The sequence below is a fragment of the Erythrolamprus reginae genome, chromosome 6 (genome assembly GCF_031021105.1).
Source record: "Erythrolamprus reginae isolate rEryReg1 chromosome 6, rEryReg1.hap1, whole genome shotgun sequence".
NCBI classification, from domain to species: domain Eukaryota; kingdom Metazoa; phylum Chordata; class Lepidosauria; order Squamata; family Dipsadidae; genus Erythrolamprus; species Erythrolamprus reginae.
Window position 1 is genome coordinate 13,359,383 of NC_091955.1, and position 19,430 is coordinate 13,378,812.

Consider the following 19,430-nt stretch of genomic DNA (forward strand, 5'->3'; position numbering starts at 1 on the left):
TTAAGTAGCTTACAAAAGGCAAGGAGGGTGGGGGCAATTCTAATCTCTGGGGGGAGTTGGTTCCAGAGGGCCAAGGCCACCACAGAGAAGGCTCTTCCCCTGGGTCCCGCCAAGCGGCATTGTTTAGTTGACGGGACCCAGAGAAGACCCACTCTGTGGGACCTAACTGGTCGCTGGGATTCGTGCAGCAGATGTACAAGAAAGACTCCAAGGACTCATCAGGATGAGAAAAGACATCTCCGCTACTTGGCAACTCCATCACAACTTGCTGCAACGCTCTATGAGTTTGCGAGTTCCTGGCCAAACACCAGGTGCCAACGCTGCCCCACCCCACCCCTATAGTCCTGACGTCGCCCCAGCAGGCTTCTTTTTGTTCCCTCGGATTAAGGCAGCCCTGAAAGGAACCCATTTTTCATCCATAGAAGAGATCCAATCAGCCATGACAAAGACCTTGCGAGAGGTCCCTGAAGACGCCTTCCAGGGCGCATATCGGTCACGGCAAAGTCACTGGAAAAAATGTGTAGAGGCCCAAGGACAGTACTATGAAGAATTTTAAGTGTTTGTGCAAATCTGTTCAATAAATTACTTTTTTAAAAAAAGTGCATTAATTTTGGAACGCATACAAATCTAATTAATAAATAAAATAAATAAATTTCAGAATTTGAAATGGCCGATGTTTAACTCCACCGATACTCAGAATGTTCCATCTGGAATTGCACACCTAACCCCAACATGCTATACTGAACTCCGTAGTGTTTTAAAGGTAATTAGAGGATCCCTGGAAAAAACACCATTAACTTTTATTGTAATAACATATGCTGTAATGACATTCTATTGTGTTGGCATGTCACAACATTTCAAGATAAATGGCTGCAATAGCTAAATTAGCAGGTACAGATATCTTGACTGTTCCTTGGCTCTTTCTGTTACAGAAAACCAAAATTAAAGGCTAAAAAAAAAGAGGCTCCTGTGTTGAATTGTAAAGGATTTAGGAATACTGTACCTCCAGATTAATTTGTATATCTTTCACTTGAAAGCTACTATACACAGTTAGGCTTAGATTTTCCTTTATATATGCTGGAATCAAGGGATATTTGCAAGAAAAACTCAAACGATGACATTTGACCATATGATCCAAGACTAGAGCTTTAATTACATGGATGTAGCTCCATCTAAAACTATTTTGAAACTCCCGGAGATAGAGGTTTCCACTAACTGTTGATTTGAATGAAAGTACTACAGTGGTCCCTCGATCATCGCGAGGGTTCCGTTCCAGGACCCCAAGCGATGATCGATTTTTCGCGAAGTAGCGGTGCGGAAGTAAAAACACCATCTGCGCATGCGCAGATGGTGTTTTTACTTCCACCGCAGCAGCGAGGAGCCGAAGATTGGGGTTTCCCCGCCGCCTCGCTGCTGCCGCTTGTCCGCGCGCGTGCTGCCCGGCCTTCGCCCGCCCACCCCCGTTGCTCTCGCTGCTTCCCAGCTGGGAAGCGGCCCCCACGCGCGCGCCGCCCCGGCCTTCCCCCGCCCACCCCGTTGCTCTCATTGCTTCCCAGCTGGGAAGCGGACCTCGCGCGCGCGCCGCCCGGCCTTCCCCCACCCACCCCCGTTGCTCTCATTGCTTCCCAGCTGGGAAGCGGACCTCGCGCGCGCGGCCGCCCGGCCTTCCCCCGCCCATCCCGTTGCTCTCATTGCTTCCCAGCTGGGAAGCGGACCTCGCGCGCGCGCGCCGCCCGGCCTTCCCCCGCCCACCCCGTTGCTCTCATTGCTTCCCAGCTGGGAAGCGGACCTCGCGCGCGCGCCGCCCGGCCTTCCCCCACCCACCCCGTTGCTCTCATTGCTTCCCAGCTGGGAAGCGGACCTCGCGCGCGCGCGCCGCCCGGCCTTCCCCCACCCATCCCGTTGCTCTCATTGCTTCCCAGCTGGGAAGCGGACCTCGCGCGCGCGCCGCCCGGCCTTCCCCCACCCACCCCGTTGCTCTCATTGCTTCCCAGCTGGGAAGCGGACCTCACGCGCGCGCCGCCCGGCCTTCCCCCACCCATCCCGTTGCTCTCATTGCTTCCCAGCTGGGAAGCGGACCTCGCGCGCGCGCGCCGCCCGGCCTTCCCCCGCCCACCCCGTTGCTCTCATTGCTTCCCAGCTGGGAAGCGGACCTCGCGCGCGCGCCGTCCGCCCTTCCCCCCGCCCGCCCCGTTGCTCTTATTGCTTCCCAGCTGGGAAGCGGACCCCGCGCGCGCGCGCCGCCCGGCCTTCCCCCGCCCACCCCGTTGCTCTTATCGCTTCCCAGCTGGGAAGCGGACCTCGCGCGCGCAGCGCCGCCCGGCCTTCCCCCACCCATCCCGTTGCTCTCATTGCTTCCCAGCTGGGAAGCGGACCTCGCGCGCGCGCCGCCCGGCCTTCCCCCACCCACCCCGTTGCTCTCATTGCTTCCCAGCTGGGAAGCGGACCTCGCGCGCGCGCCGCCCGGCCTTCCCCCACCCACCCCGTTGCTCTCATTGCTTCCCAGCTGGGAAGCGGACCTCGCGCGCGCGCCGCCCGCCCCTTCCCCCCGCCCGCCCCGTTGCTCTTATTGCTTCCCAGCTGGGAAGCGGACCCCGCGCGCGCTGCGCCGCCCGGCCTTCCCCCGCCCACCCCGTTGCTCTTATCGCTTCCCAGCTGGGAAGCGGACCCCAGCTGGGGAAACTCCACCATCTACGCATGCGTGGCCATAGAAAAAAAGGGCACGCATGCGCAGATGGTGGAGTTTACTTCCGGGTTGAAAACTCGCGATATAGCCCTTTCGCGATGCTCGAGGACGCGAAACTCGAGGGATCACTGTACAGTGCATTTATTTTTTAGATTGTTTATCAAGATCACAACAGAGTTACAAAGCAATGCAATCTAATATCAAGTTAATGAGCTGTCTGGAAATGTACATACAGTGGTACCTCTACTTAGGAACTTAATTGGTTCCGTGACCAGGTTCTTAAGTAGAAAAGTTCATAAGTAGAAGCTATTTTTTCCCATAGGAATCAATGTAAAAGCAAATAATGCATGCAAACCCATTAGGAAAGAAATAAAAGTTTGGAATTTGGGGTGAAGGAGGAGGAAGAAGAAGAGGAGGAGGAGGACAGTTGCTGCCGAAGGAAGAAGGTGAGGTGAATCAAAAAAAATCCAAAACTTTAAGGCTTAAAGAAAAAAAGAGGGATTCTGAGGCGGCAAGGAGGAGCACGTGCCTCCCATATACCCGGCGGGAGGCTGCCTCCCATACACTGCGCCAGAGAGAGAAACCCAGGCGGGTGAGAAGGGGGGAACCTCCCGCTCCTTTGACCGAAAGGTGACTGCTGCTCCTGTTACCTGCTTCCTCTTCCTTCCCATGCTGAAGGGCTCCCCTCTTCTCTCACTCGTTCTGTAGTCGGCGCCTTTCCTTCACTGTGGTGACTCCTCAGTTTGGCTGAAGCCGATTTGATTCATCCGGGGCGAAGCACCTCGTTTTGCCTTTTCGTGGCCAGACGCTCCGGGAGGCAACCTCGTGCCGGGTGTGTGGGAGGCAGAACGAGGGAGTCACCACAGCGAAGTGGTTTATTCCCTCTCCAAGCGCCCAGAGAAAGGAAAATGCTTCGTTCGCTCTGAACTGCCAAAGCTTTGCGGAGAGGGGCGGCATATAAATCCAATAAATCTAATCCAATGAACTGCCAAAGCCTCCTTAAGCACCACCTAAAGGCTCCTCTGGCAGCCCAGAAAAGCTCGAGATGGCCGGGATTAAAGGGGGAATGGCAGGAAACTGGCCAGGCCTTCGTGCTGCTCTCAAATTTTTCCCGGCTCAGGTTCTTAAGTAGCAAATGGTTCTTAAGAAGAGGCAAAAAAATCTTGAACACCCAGTTCTTATCTAGAAAAGTTCTTAAGTAGAGGCGTTCTTAAGTAGAGGTACCACTATAACTCAAACTTTTTGAGTCTTTGGAGAGGGGTGGCTTACAAATCTAATAAATTGTTATTATTATTATTGTTGTTATTGTTATTATTATTATTATTATTATTATTATTATTATTATTATTATTATTATTATGTCAATACAACACAGCAAACGAGATCACTATGCTGGATTTTGTATTTCATCACCAGTCGGGCACTTCCCAAGCACCTAGGACTGCGTGATGTAGCGGCAAATTATGTTTGCCGATCCCAGTAAAGCGGCCTTTTGCAATTGACAGATGGAGGTTTTGTCTATTCCGATGGTTTTCAAATGTCCGCTGAGATCCTTTGGCACTGCGCCCAGCATGCCAAGGACCACTGGGACCACTTTCACGGGCTTATGCCAGAGTTGTTGCAGCTCGATTTTTAGATCTTCGTATTATTATTATTATTATTATTATTATTATTATTATTATTAATATCTATTTCAGTGCATTAAAGCTTTACTACAGCTTTAAAGACGTGTGGTTCATATACCGCTACCACAAAAATTTAAGATTAGGAGCCAAATTCAGCTTCCAAAAGGGGTGGGGGTGTTTTTTTTTAAAAGGATTTTGCTTCCCTTCCCCAAATTTCTAGCCTTTCTGTCTGATCAAATCTTGCAAAGCAAAAAGTGGACTGGGCAGTTTTCCGCAGTTGTGATCAGAGTTTATGATCCTGCAGAATACAATTGCTTCATTCTTAACCAACCCAGAGGGAACAATGGAAATTGACTGCCTTTAAACAAAAGTGCATGTTTTATAAAAGTAAAATTATTCAGCTGTACAGAATTAACTTCTGAAGGTCATGGATGTAATTTATAGCACTATCCGAAATTTTCCAACCAGTCAGACTTTTCTGGGTATTTGATTTCCCAATAGCATACACAACATGACTCTAATTGTATTGTGGACTGAGTAATAATACTTTTCATTAACTTAGCAGTTAAGGGGCACCATTCATATCTCTTTCTTTTCTTTTAAATAGTTTTTATTGAATTACAGTAATACCTCATCTTACGAACTTAATTGGTGCCGGAAGGCGGTTCGTAAGGCGAAAGGTTCGTAAAACGGAACAATGTTTCCCATAGGAAACAATGTAAAAGCGATTAATGTGTGCAAGGGGGGGGAATCGCAAAATGGCGCTCCACTGGGCGCCGCCACCCGGCTGTCACCTTTTAAAACAGCCGGGGGGGTTCTCGGCGTTCTCCCGAACCTGAACTTTTCGGGTTCAGGAGGCTGCCAAGAAGCGCCGCCGCCTGGCTGTCACCTTCTGAAACAGCCGGGGGGCTTCTCGGCGTTCTCCTGAACGCCGAACCTGGAAGTTCGGCTAAAGTTCGGGTTCAGGTTCCAGAGGCCGCCGAGAAGTGCCCGGCTGTTTCAGAAGGTTACAGCCAGGGGCCGCCACCCGGCGGAGTGCCGTTTTTAAAAATCAGCAGCGGCGTTTTCGGCCAATCTGGAGGCTGAAACGGAGGTGGGGAATCCCAATAGGGAATTCCATGGGCGGAGCTTTGACGTCACAAAGACGTCCTTCCTGGAGGCCATGTTTCGGCCGACCAGGAAGTACGTCTTCGTGACGTCAAGGCTTCGCCCATGGAATTCCCTATTGGGATTCCCCACCTCGGTTTCAACCTCCAGATCGGCCGAAAACGCTGCTGCTGATCGCAAAAACGGCGCTCCCCTGGGCGCCACCACCCAGCTGTAACCTTCTGAAACAGCCAGGTGCTTTCAGAAGGTGATAGCCGGGCGGCGGCGCTTCTTAGTGGCCTCCCAAACCCGAACCCGAAAAGTTCGGGTTCGGGAGAACGCCGAGAAGCCCCCTGGCTGTTTTAAAAGGTGACAGCCGAGCGGCGGCGGCCAGCAGAGCGCCATTTTGCGATCTGCAGTGGGTTCGTAAGCCGGAAAAAGTTCGTAACAAGAGGCAAAAAAATTCCGAAACCCGGGTTCGTATCTCGAGATGTTCGTATCACGAGGGGTTCATATCACAAGGTACCACTGTATTTACATTAAAAACAGAACATAGAAAAAAAACCGCAGACAATCATATTTGATAAATTAATCCCCCGCACACTCAAACCACATACTTTGACAAATTAAAAGAGGAAACAAAGATCTCCAAATTGCTTCTGCTTGAATATACAAGATAAGTAAAATAGAGTGTTTCATTCTTAAGTATGTGGGTGTCTCCTGTTTCCAGACTGGATGACACACGATGTTTCACGTACACAATGACTCAAATGGAACCAAAACAATTTCTAACACAAACACCCACTGAACATCTGCAAAACTTAAAAAGAAATCTCTGCCTCAATCCCCCCATCACCCCAAATACATTTGGCACGCAAGAGTACTTGCAGGATCTACACATCCAAAAGTCAAGATGATAAAAATACAACGAAACCCTCGCCCTTTCTGAGATATAAAAAAAGGGGAAGATATTATAAATCAAGGGCATTTGGAAATAGCAGGGGGAAAAAAACAAGAAAAAAAAGCAATGATTAAGATATACATTGAGGAAAGGGAGAAGTAAGGATTAAAATTAAGAGGTACAAGGGAATGAAAAAATTTGGAAGATAAGCAACGTGAATAATTTGAAAGAAAATTGAAAATCGACTGCAGGAAATACGACTTATGTAACCGAGTGGTTGATACATGGAATTCATTAACAGATCTAACCCCCAAAACTTCTAGACCTCTCAGCAGCTTTCGATACCATTGACCATGGTATCCTTCTGTGCCGACTGGAGGGATTGGGAGTGGGAGGCATTGTCCTTTAGTGGTTCTCCTCCTACCTCTCCAGTCGGTCGCAGCCGGTGTTAGTGGGGGGTCAGAGGTCGACCTCTGGGGTGAGGCACCTTGTGGGGTGCCTCAGGGGTCAGTCCTCTCCCCCCTGCTATTCAATATCTACATGAAACTGTTGGGCGAGATCATCCAAGGGCATGGGGTGAGGTATCATCAGTACACTGATGATACCCAGTTGTACATCTTCACCCCATGTCCAGTCAACGAAGCAGTGGAAGTGATGTGCCGGTGCCTGGAGGCTGTTGGGGTCTGGATGGATGTCAACAGACTCAAACTCAACCCCGATAAGACGGAGTGGCTGTGGGTTTTGCCTCCCAAGGACAATTCCATCTGTCCGTCCATTACCCTGGGGGGGGGGGAAACTACTGACCCTCTTAGAGAGGGTTCGCAACTTGGGCATCCTCCTCGATCCACAGCTAACATTAGAGAACCATCTTTCGGCTGTGGCGAGGGGGGCATTTGCCCAGGCAAATAATGCGTGCAAAACCATTAGGAAAGAAATAAAAGCTCGGAATTTGGGTGGGGGGAAGAGGAGAAAGAAGAGGAGAGGACAGTTGCTGCCCAGAGTGAAGGAGGCGTTTCTTTTCTCTGGGCACTGGCAGAAGTTTATTCCCTCTCCATGAGGCCAGAGAAAGGAAAATGCTTCATTCTCTCTGGACTGCCAAAGCCTCCTTAAGCGCCACCGAAAGGCTCCTCTGGCAGATGGCCGGGATTAAAGGGGGAATGGCCAGAAACTGGCCGGGCCTTCATACCGCTCTCACATTTCCTGGGAATTTTTTCCAGGCTCGGGTTCTTAAGTAGAAAATGGTTCTTAAGAAGAGGCAATACATATCACATGACACGTTATCACTAATACCTACTAACATATACTCTCTTTTTTTTCCTTTTTTTCTGTTACATATAAAATACATTTACTATATTATGCATATACTCCTCTTATTACCTATCCACAAAAAGTCGTCCCTGAAAACGTCTGCGCCATACGCAGATTTTTTTTTCTGCATTCTTTCTTTTCTTTTATTCATTTTCCTCTTTTTTTCCCTCTTTCCACTTACCCCTTTTTTTCTCTCTAAATTTAATATCTCTCTCTTCTCACTCTTCAAATTTAGAAAATATTTTTATTAATTTGTTATTAGATAATGTATATTAATAAGAGACGTAACATTTATTATTAAAACCTAAGAAAATTCTCGATAATATTAAGGATATTGTCTATTTACTGTTCATATACAATGTTTAAGAAATACAACACTGTTATTAAGAATTACATGTATTATAATCTACAACTTACAATGTATAATCATATTACTTACCTGAACTGCTTGGTTTCGTATTTCCCTTCCCTATCTCCCCCCCTTTTTTTCTTTTCTGTATATTCCTTCCTACCCCCCACTACCCTTTCCCTATTTCCTTTTTTCCCCTGTATTTATAAATAAAGTATATTTTTAAAAAAATCTTGAATACCCGGTTCTTATCTAGAAAAGTTCTTAAGTAGAGGCGTTCTTAAGTAGAGGTGCCACTGTACTCAAAAAAGAGTCAGTCTCTCTCTCTACAGACGTGATTTGCCAATTCTGTGTAGTTTCAGTTGCACACTGAAAATGAATTGCTGCTCATCCATCTGTGGCAAATAAACTGTTCCCCCAAGCCACTGAGCCAGGTAGCTTAGAGAATTGCAATTTCTTTGGAGCCATTCATGCCTTGCAAATAATAAAAGACCGCAATGGGTGACTGTTTTTTTTCTCCCCCCTCCTCTTTGTGTACTCATGTTTCTAGTAAACACTTTTTTTCAGGTCTTTGTGTTTTCCTAAAATACTGGAACAGAATAGCCCCGGGGAGGCCACACAAGGCTTAATCATAGATCCTTGTTGACTGCAAATCAATGTTGCGTGATGCGAACACTAGTCGGAAATTCAGGAGCTAGCGGAGCCTTTGACATCTAGGGCTTTCTGAGCAGATGTCAAAGCCCAGGTTCCTCCTGAGCTGTGGTCCTTTGAAATTATGCTATGTGATTCCATGTACAAGGGGCATTTAATTCCATGTACAAGGGGTGCCAATCAGTGGTGAAATCCTTTTTTTTTTTTAACTACCGTTTCTTTTGCTGTGGCGTGGCAGGGAAGGATACTGCAAAATCCCCATTCCCTCTCCACTCCTGGGGGAAGGATACTGTAAAATCTCCATTCCCTCTCCATTCCTGGGGGAAGGATACTGCAAAATCTCCATTCCCTCTCCACTCCTGGGGGAAGGATACTGCAAAATCCCCATTCCCTCTCCACTCCTGGGGGAAGGATACTGCAAAATCCCCATTCCCTCTCCATTCCTGGGGGAAGAATATTGCAAAATCTCCATTCTCTCTCCATTCCTGGGGGAAGAATATTGCAAAATCTCCATTCTCTCTCCATTCCTGGGGGAAGAATATTGCAAAATCCCCATTCCCTCTCCATTCCTGGGGGAAGAATATTGCAAAATCTCCATTCTCTCTCCATTCCTGGGGGAAGAATATTGCAAAATCTCCATTCTCTCTCCATTCCTGGGGGAAGAATATTGCAAAATCTCCATTCCTTCTCCATTCCTGGGGGAAGAATATTGCAAAATCTCCATTCTCTCTCCATTCCTGGGGGAAGAATATTGCAAAATCTCCATTCTCTCTCCATTCCTGGGGGAAGAATATTGCAAAATCTCCATTCCTTCTCCATTCCTGGGGGAAGAATATTGCAAAATCTCCATTCTCTCTCCATTCCTGGGGGAAGAATATTGCAAAATCTCCATTCTCTCTCCATTCCTGGGGGAAGAATATTGCAAAATCTCCATTCTCTCTCCATTCCTGGGGGAAGAATATTGCAAAATCTCCATTCCTTCTCCATTCCTGGGGGAAGAATATTGCAAAATCTCCATTCTCTCTCCATTCCTGGGGGAAGAATATTGCAAAATCTCCATTCTCTCTCCATTCCTGGGGGAAGAATATTGCAAAATCTCCATTCCTTCTCCATTCCTGGGGGAAGAATATTGCAAAATCCCCATTCCCTCTCCATTCCTGGGGGAAGGATACTGCAAAATCTCCATTCTCTCTCCATTCCTGGGGGAAGAATATTGCAAAATCCCCATTCCCTCTCCATTCCTGGGGGAAGAATATTGCAAAATCTCCATTCCTTCTCCATTCCTGGGGGAAGAATATTGCAAAATCTCCATTCTCTCTCCATTCCTGGGGGAAGAATATTGCAAAATCTCCATTCTCTCTCCATTCCTGGGGGAAGAATATTGCAAAATCTCCATTCTCTCTCCATTCCTGGGGGAAGAATATTGCAAAATCTCCATTCTCTCTCCATTCCTGGGGGAAGAATATTGCAAAATCCCCATTCCCTCTCCATTCCTGGGGGAAGGATACTGCAAAATCTCCATTCTCTCTCCATTCCTGGGGGAAGAATATTGCAAAATCTCCATTCTCTCTCCATTCCTGGGGGAAGAATATTGCAAAATCCCCATTCCCTCTCCATTCCTGGGGGAAGAATATTGCAAAATCTCCATTCTCTCTCCATTCCTGGGGGAAGAATATTGCAAAATCTCCATTCTCTCTCCATTCCTGGGGGAAGAATATTGCAAAATCTCCATTCCTTCTCCATTCCTGGGGGAAGAATATTGCAAAATCTCCATTCTCTCTCCATTCCTGGGGGAAGAATATTGCAAAATCTCCATTCTCTCTCCATTCCTGGGGGAAGAATATTGCAAAATCTCCATTCCTTCTCCATTCCTGGGGGAAGAATATTGCAAAATCTCCATTCTCTCTCCATTCCTGGGGGAAGAATATTGCAAAATCTCCATTCTCTCTCCATTCCTGGGGGAAGAATATTGCAAAATCTCCATTCTCTCTCCATTCCTGGGGGAAGAATATTGCAAAATCTCCATTCCTTCTCCATTCCTGGGGGAAGAATATTGCAAAATCTCCATTCTCTCTCCATTCCTGGGGGAAGAATATTGCAAAATCTCCATTCTCTCTCCATTCCTGGGGGAAGAATATTGCAAAATCTCCATTCCTTCTCCATTCCTGGGGGAAGAATATTGCAAAATCTCCATTCTCTCTCCATTCCTGGGGGAAGAATATTGCAAAATCTCCATTCTCTCTCCATTCCTGGGGGAAGAATATTGCAAAATCTCCATTCCTTCTCCATTCCTGGGGGAAGAATATTGCAAAATCTCCATTCTCTCTCCATTCCTGGGGGAAGAATATTGCAAAATCTCCATTCCTTCTCCATTCCTGGGGGAAGAATATTGCAAAATCCCCATTCCCTCTCCATTCCTGGGGGAAGAATATTGCAAAATCTCCATTCTCTCTCCATTCCTGGGGGAAGAATATTGCAAAATCTCCATTCTCTCTCCATTCCTGGGGGAAGAATATTGCAAAATCCCCATTCCCTCTCCATTCCTGGGGGAAGAATATTGCAAAATCTCCATTCTCTCTCCATTCCTGGGGGAAGGATATTGCAAAATCTCCATTCCTTCTCCACTCCTGGGGGAAGGATATTGCAAAATCTCCACTTCCTCTCCACTCCTGGGGGAAGGATACTGCAAAATCCCCATTCCCTCTCCACTCCTGGGGGAAGGATACTGCAAAATCCCCATTCCCTCTCCACTCCTGGGGGAAGGATATTGCAAAATCCTCATTCCCTCCCCTCTCCAAGAGAAAGATACTTCAAAATCCTCATTCTCTCCCCACTCTGGGGCCAGCCAGAGGTGGTATTTGCCGGTTCTCTGAACCACTCAAAATTTCCACTAATGGTTCTCCAGAACCTGTCAGAACCTGCTGGATTTGAACCCTGGTGCCAATTCCATTAAATAAACATTTCAACTTCGAACGGAAGAGGCATTTCTACCACTCTCCTGTATTCACTCTAGCAATTCAGAAATGTAAGGCATATTAAAATTTTTATCTTGAGTAAAAGAGTGAGAGGAAGTACACGGCACATGAATTTGATTAAAGTCGTTGACGACCTGGTTGATGTTTATAGATCATGAAAATAATCAAGCAGAGTAGAACCTTCAAAAACTTCAGAAGAGAAGGATTTAGGGGTAGTGATTTCTGACAGTCTCAAAATGGGTGAGCAGTGTGGTCGGGCAGTAGGAAAAGCCAGTAGGATGCTTGGCTGCATAGCTAGAGAAATAACAAGCAGGAAGAGAGACACAGTGATCCCGCTGTATAGAGCGCTGGTGAGACCACATTTGGAATACAGTGATCCCTCTATTATCGCGAGGGTTCCGTTCCAAGACCCCTCGCGATAATCGATTTTTCGGGATGTAGTGGTGCGGAAGTAAAAACACCATCTGCGCATGCGCGCCCCTTTTTCCATGGCCGCGCATGCGCAGATGGTGTTTTTACTTCCGCACCTGGGAAGACCCAGCAGCTGAGGAGCCGCCTGCCTGCCCGCTTGTCCGCCGCTTGTCCGCCCGCCGCTTTTCCGCCGCTTGTCCGGCCGCCGCTTGTCCGCCGCTTTTCCGCTTGTCCGGCCGCCGCTTTTACGCCGCTTGTCTGCTTGTCCGGCCGCCGCTTGTCCGCCGCTTTTCCACTTGTCCGGCCGCCGCTTTTCCGCTGCTTTTCCGCTTGTCCGGCCGCCGCTTTTCCGCCTGTCTGGCCGCCGCTTTTCCGCCGCTTTTCCGCTTGTCCGGCCGCCGCTTGTCCACCCGCCGCAGCTGATCTGCTCGGCAGCGCAGTAGCAGCGAGGAGCCGAAGATGGGGTTTCCCCGTTGCCCACGCAAAGGGGAAACCCCATCTTCGGCTCCTCGCTGCTACTGCGCTCCCGAGCAGATCAGCTGCTGGGCGGCCGAAGGAACCTTCCCTGGGTGCCGCCCGCCACTCGAGAGCAAGAGGGGGAGAGATAGAGAAAGAGAGAGAAGGAAAGAAAGAGATGAGAGAGGGAGGAAGAGAGTGTGAGAGAGGAAGAAGCAAGATAGAGAAAGAGAGAGAGAAAGAAAGATGAGAAAGGAAGGGAGTGACGTCATCGGGTGGAAAAATCGCGATATAGCGTTTCGCAAAGATCGAGATCGCGAAACTCGAGGGATCACTGTACTGTGTTCAGTTCTGGAGACCTCACCTACAAAAACATATTGACAAAATTTAACGGGTCCAAAGACGGGCTACAAGAATGGTGGAAGGTCTTAAGCATAAAACATATCAGGAAAGACTTCATGAACTCAATCTGTATAGTCTGGAGGACAGAAGGAAAAGGGGGGAAATGATCGAAACATTTAAATATGTTAAAGGGTTAAATAAGGTTCAGGAAGGAAGTGTTTTTAGTAGGAAAGTGAACACAAGAACAAAGGAACACAATCTGAAGTTAGTTGGGGGAAAGATCAAAAGCAACGTGAGAAAATATTATTTCACTGAAAGAGTAGTAGATCCTTGGAACAAACTTCCAGCAGACGTGGTTGGTAAATCCACAGTAACTGAATTTAAACATGCCTGGGATAAACATATATCCATTGTAAGATAACATACAGGAAATAGTATAAGGACAGACAAGATGGACCATGAAGTCTTTTTCTGCCGTCAGTCTTCTATGTTTCTATGTTTCTAACCTGAATAACAGTTGGAGACACTATAAAATGCCAGGGCCGAAACCAAATTTGGGACATGAAAAGAGCATCTCAGAAGACCACTGGTTCTATTTTTTATTTTATTATTTATTTTATACTGCAGTATACGGTATATCCTGCCCTTCAGCAGTAAAATTGATTGATCAAGATCAATTAAAGAGAAAATTAAAATCAATCTAATCAAATCAATGAACAGTTAAATATTGTAGGGCTTCACTTTCCTCCCCCAGTTTTAACACAGATCATCCACCCAAGTCACCAAATTATCATATCCCGGAGGAAACCCTGATTAGAATGAGCTCAGATATAATCAGCTTCTAAGAACTGCAAGGTCAGCATTTGCTCAATTACTCAATCCCAAAATAGAATTTTCTTGACCTAAAACTAGAAAGAACTTTGGAAAGTTTTCATTAGAGGTCTTTATCACTGGCTCCTTAAGCAAGGAAAGAGTACATTCCATGCTCAAGAAATATGTTTTATGGGTATTAATCAGAGGATTAAAATACAATTAAAAAAATTAAAATACAAGTGTTGTATTGCCTCTGTACAAATCGATGGTGAGACCACACTTGGGAGTACTGTGTACAGTTCTGGTCAGGTCACCTCAAGAAGGTCTTAAGCATAAAACGTATCAGGAAAGACTTAATGAACTCAATCTGTATAGTCTGGAGGACAGAAGGAAAAGGGGGGACATGATCGAAACATTTAAATATGTTAAAGGGTTAAATAAGGTTCAGGAGGGAAGTGTTTTTAATAGGAAAGTGAACACAAGAACAAGGAGACACAATCTGAAGTTAGTTGGGGGAAAGATCAAAGGCAAAATGAGAAAATATTATTTCACTGAAAGAGTAGTAGATCCTTGGAACAAACTTCCAGCAGACGTGGTTAGTAAATCCACAGTAACTGAATTTAAACATGCCTGGGATAAACATACGTATATCCATCCTAAGATAAAATACAGGAAATAGTATAAGGGCAGACTAGATGGACCGTGAGGTCTTTTTCTGCCATCACTCTTCTATGTTTCTAAGGACATAATGGAACTGGGAAAGGTGCAAAAAAGGGCAACAAGAATGATCAAGGAAATGGAGCCCCTCCCTTGTGAAACCAGGTTGCAAGGCCTTGGTCTCTTCAGCCTTGAAAGACGGCGTTTAAGGGGTGACTTGATCGAAGTGTGTAAAATCATGCATGGAATAGAAAAGGTGGATAGAGAAAAATTATTTTCTCTATCACACAATACTAGGACGACGGGGCACTCCCTAAAGCTCGTAGGTAAGAAAGCGAGGACAAATAAAGGGAAATATTTCTTCACCCAGAGGGTCGTTGGTTTATGGAATTCCCTTCCAGAAGAGGTAGTGACAGCTGTCAGCCTGGATAGCTTCAGATTCATGACAGATTCATGGATGCCAAGTGTATCAGTGGTTATTGAAACGGATGTGCATGTGCCGCCTCTATGTTGGTGGAGGCAGGCAGGATTCCCTTGGGTACCATTTGTTGGGGGTCAAGGCAAAGGGAGGGTTTTGCCTTCTCTTCCTACTCAAGATCCCCATGGACAATTGGTGGGCCACTGTGTGACACAGAATGCTGGACTCGATGGGCTTTGGCCTGATTCAGCATGGCTCTTCTTATGTTCTTATGATCGGTGTCAATCATGAGTCCTTCGGGATAGGGGGGCATGGAAGTCAAATTAATTAATTAAATAAATAAATTTAATTAGGGGGGAGGGGAAGGGTCAAACAAACAAGTTGTATTGGGGTGTTGGGATGGTGGTTACGAGTGGGCCTTCCACAATCATGGCCACTACTTTGATCAGCCGACAGAAAGCCTGATCTGAAAAAGTTCCATATGAACAGCAACAATGACAGCCAAAGTTTCTTCTATAAGATTAGCCCTAATTCTAGAGATTGGTTTTACCTCTGCCTGTAAGACCAACTCCTTGCATCCTGGACATAAATTGTTTCAACTCCTACCCTCAAAACGATGACTATAGAGCATAGGTCTCCAACCTTGGCAAATTTATGAGGTGTGGACTTCAACTCCCAGAATTCCTCAGCCAGTATATTGTTTTATTGTTGTTGTGAGCCGCCCCGAGTCTACAGAGAGGGGCGGCATACAAATCTAATAAATAATAATAATAATAATAATAACAACAACAACAACAACAACAACAACAACAACAATAATAATAATAACAATAATAACCTGGCTGAGACCTCAAAGCCAGCCATGTTGGCTGAGGAATTCTGGGAGTTGAAGTCCATACCTCATAAAGTTGCCAAGGTTGGAGACCTCTGCTATAGAGTACTATACACCAAGACAACTAGACACAAAAACATTTTTTTCTCGAATGCCATCACTCTGCTAAACAAATAATTCCCTCACCACTGTCAAACTATTCACTAAGGTTGCATTACTACTAGTCTTTTCATTGTTCCTATCACCCATCTCCTTCCACTTATGACTGTATGACTGTAACTTGTTGCTTGTATCCTTAAGATTTTTATTAATATTGTTTCTTTTTATTAATAAGTTTCTTCATTGCTTATTTGACCCCTATGACAATCTTTAAGTGTTGTACCTTATGATTCTTGACAAATGTATATTTTTCTTTTATGAACACTGAGAGCATATGAACCAATTTGTCTTTGGTGCATATCCTCTCAGTGTACATAAAATAAAATATGCATTTGTCAAGAATCATGAGGTACAACCAGTGATGGGCTCCTATGGGTACTGTCAGGTACGCAGAACCGGTAAAAAAAAATTTGGTCGGGTACACGGTACCAGTAGAAAAAAAATGATTTTTTTTTCTTTTTTCCCTTCAGGGCTCTGGGTATGTTTTTCAGTAAATGAGGTTGAATGTGTATATTTTAGAAGAGCCGTGTGTGTGTTTGTGTATGTGTATACACATAGAGTTTATATAGTGGATAATGTATATTTTTGTGTGCCTGTGTGTAATATGTGTGTACACATATGGCATATATACATAGAATTAAAGAGTATATTTTGGATGTTCAGTAATAGTAAATAGACAGGGAAGTTGTATCTCTTTGAGGCAAGGAGAGGCCAGGCACCCTAACCCTAACCCTCGGCGTGAGTGACATCAAATTGGCCACCTTTAAGCCAGTCACATGACCTTTAAGCCACCACCCCCAGTCACATGATCGTCAAGCTACTCTCACCTGGTCACAGGTCTGACAAGCCACACCCACAAAATAAGCCACGCCCACAGTGTGGTAGTAAAACAAAAGGCAGCCCTTCACTGGGTACAACACTTAATGATTGTCATAGGACTAGTGATGGGCGAAGCGAACCCGCACAATTCGGGTCCGTACCGAATTTTGCGGTGTTCGGTATGCTGAACACAAACACAAAATTTTTTCAAACTTCGGGCAAAGTTCGGGGTCATGTTCGGCGTTCAGAGCTCTGACGTCACTGGCAGGTTGCTAAGGACGCCAAGGTGATCACTTCCTGGATTCCATGACTGCTTGTGCACGGAATCAAGATTAATTAACTGTGATGAAAATAAATTGGAGAAGCTGATGGCACGATGGAATAAGATGAAAGATTTTATCTTGCGTAGAATATATGACGACAATGTGAAAAATAAGCTCCAATCACAAGAAATGTAAACCGGAGCTAAGGAAGAAATTGAAATTTACTGTAAATAACTGAACCCCCTAAATGGTGGAGGGGTTATTGGTGTTGGGCACTTTTTCTTTTAATTTTTTTTTTGTTTTTTGTTTGTTTGTTGTGATAAAATTTAATTAAAAAACTTAAATTTAAAAAAACTTCCTGGATTCCATGGAATCCAGGAAGTGATCACCTTGGCGTCCTTAGCAACCTGCCGGTGACGTCAAAGCTCCGCCCCCGGAATCTCTTCGTGGGAGGGATTCCCCATTCGGGTTCGGGTTCGGTTCAGGTTTGGCCAAATTTTGCGTAAAGTTCGTCCGAACTTGCCGAACCCAAACACCGTTGGGTTCGCCCATCACTACATAGGACTGAAGAAACACACAGCAGAAGAAACTCAATTGGCCTCCACCCTGCTTGAAAACTGTCTCCATGGACCTTCTATGTCTTACCACATTGTACAAATCCAGGGCACTGGCTTATTCTTTTTAATATGCTCATTAAATGTATATAATACTTCTATTCTCCAGAATGAGAGTGACGTTTAGATGAGGATTTCCATTTCGGTCATCAACTCAACAACCCTCGGAGGTAGGCAAGGGTTAAAAGAGATTTGTAACCAGTGGCAAATCATCCAGAGAATTTAATGCATCTGACAGTAGACTTTGAACCCTTTAATGACCCTTCATCTCCGTAGTCTTTTATCTCCCTATTTAATTCAGGATTCAGTGTAGAACATAAACCAGAGAAAAACACTGAACTTCTAACCAGAGCCTACAAAACTTTTGTCAGAGCAATTCTAGAACACAACGCACCTGTATGGAACCCGCATTGCATATCAGACATAAATACAATTGAGAGTGTCCAGAAATATTTCACAAGAAGAGTCCTTCACTCCTCCTCCCTCAACAAAGCACCTTACTCCACCAGACTTGAAATACTGTGATTAGACAATTTACAACTACGTCGTCTCCGATCCGATCTAACAGTAGTTCATAAAATCATATACCAAAATGTCCTTCCCGTTAGTGACTGCTTCACCTTCAACCGCAACAACACAGGAGCACAAAATAAATTCAAACTTAACCTAAACCCCTCCAAACTAGATTGCATAAAATATGACTTTAGCCTGAATGATATGTACAGTATGTATGCGATTTTTAAAAACTGTTTTAAAATCTTTTATGATGTTTCTAAATGTAGTTAATAAAACCGTTTATCAAAATGTCCTTCCTGTTAATGACTACTTCACCATCAACTGCAGCAATAGATTCAAACTCAATGTAAACCGTTCCAAACTTGGGTGCAGAAAATACGACTTCAGCAATAAAGTGATTAATCCTTGGAAATGCACTACCTGACTCTGTGGTTTTTTCCCCTAACCCCAAAATCTTTAATCTCAGATTGTCTACTGTTGACCTCTCCCCTTTTCTAAGTGGTCTGTAAGGGGCGTGTGTAAGTGCACCATTGTGCCTACGGTCCCTGTTATGCTTATACAAACTGCAGTCATATACTTGTTCAAATCAATCAATCTCAGAGACCACCTTCTGCTGCACGAATCCCAGCAACCGATGAGGTCCCACAGAGTTGGTCTCCTTAGAGTCCCGTCGACCAAACAATGTCGGCTGGCGGGACCTAGGGGAAGAGCCTTCTCTGTGGGGGGGCCCGGCCCTCTGGAATCAGCTCCCCCTGGAGATTCGCACTGCCCCCACCCTCCTTGCCTTCCGAAAGAATCTAAAAACACATCTTTGCCGTCAGGACATTAGACCTTCTCCCGTCCAACGAAATGTTGTTAGCATGATTACCGTATGAATGTGAATGCATGTTTTTAAATTAGAAATCTAAGAATTGTTTTTAGTATATTATAATAGAATAGAATAGAAAGAATAGAATAGAATAGAATTTTATTGGCCAAGTGTGATTGGACACACAAGGAATTTGTGTTGGTGCATATGCTCTCAGCGTACATAAAATAAAATATACATTTATCAATAATCATGAGGTACAACACTTAATGATTGTCATAGGGGTCAAATAAGCAATGAAGAAACAATCAATATTAATAAAAATCTTAGGATACAAGCAACAAGTTACAGTCATACAGTCCTAAGTGGGAGGAAAAGGATGATAGGAATGATGAGAAAAAACTAGTAGAAATAGAAGTGCAGATTTAGTAGAAAGTCTGACAGTGTTGAGGGAATTATTTGTTTAGTAGAGTGATGGCGTTCGGGGGGGAAACTGTTCTTGTGTCTAGTTGTCTTGGTATATATAAATACATAACTATTGTTATGTATTTTGGTATATGTTGTGAGCTGCCCCGAGTCCACGGAGAGGGGGCGGCATACAAGTCCAATTAAATAACTAAATAAATAAAATCAATCCATCAATCAATGGGATCAATTCAGAAAGTCTTCTCTACCATCGAGCTCAACGGGCCTGTATAATCTTTTCCAGTTGGACGTTATCCACTGGCAAAGCCATTCAAA